Source organism: Notothenia coriiceps, unplaced genomic scaffold, assembly GCF_000735185.1.
Source record: "Notothenia coriiceps isolate Sejong01 unplaced genomic scaffold, NC01 NC01_scaffold00015795, whole genome shotgun sequence".
Lineage (NCBI taxonomy): Eukaryota > Metazoa > Chordata > Actinopteri > Perciformes > Nototheniidae > Notothenia > Notothenia coriiceps.
The window spans coordinates 74,812-75,681 of NW_011348496.1; positions in this window are offsets into that span (position 1 = coordinate 74,812).

Genomic DNA, 870 nt, shown 5'->3' on the forward strand with positions numbered 1-870 from the left:
AATGGTGTGTACAGTTTTTGAGCTAGCGATAAACTTAATATTGCACTTTTGATAATTGTATAATTGAAATTTGATTTTGACTGTATATACTTGACTGCACGTCCCATGTTTCGTCTTTCTGCTTTGATCCTTATTTTTTCTGGGCAAGCTCAAAGGGAAGGTTGTTATGGTGAGAAACCTAATTGCTGCGATGCACTTTTATAATTAAATAAATATTTTCATTTNNACCTTTTTCCCTGTGTGTGCCTCTCCACCTCTGTTTCCTACTTGTTACTTGCTACCCTTTTCCCTCAACCTATCCTAAGGGATTGCATGTACTGTATGTAGACACGTTAGTTTAGCTGCTATAGGCTTGNGTGGTCGTCTTTCAACCAGAAGGTTGTGGGTTCGATCCCAGCCCATGCAGTCAACATGTCGATGTATCCTTGGGCAAGATACTTAACCTTGAGTTGCTCCCGATGGCATGGCCAACGGTGTGTGAATGTGTGTGAATGTTAGGTCCTAGAGTAAGGTACACTGCTCTGTATGAATGGGTGTGAATGGGTGAATGACATGTAGTATGTAAAGCGCTTTGAGGGGTCTTAAAGACTGGATAAAGCGCTATATAAGTACAGTCCATTTACCATTTACCATTTACTCAATTCCATGGTAGCATTGTTCCATGCTTAAAGGTTACACAGAGTTAACATTTTACGTGTAATTTGTTAATATTTTTTGATGAACACTCTATTCCTAATAGACACATCTCCTAAATGCATTCAAATTAGGGGTGTACAGTTTAATTATTTATTTGTTTTACTGATATTGCAATTGTATTATGATTAGCGATAATGACTAGTATATTAAAATTATCAAGTTCAAATAAAACCC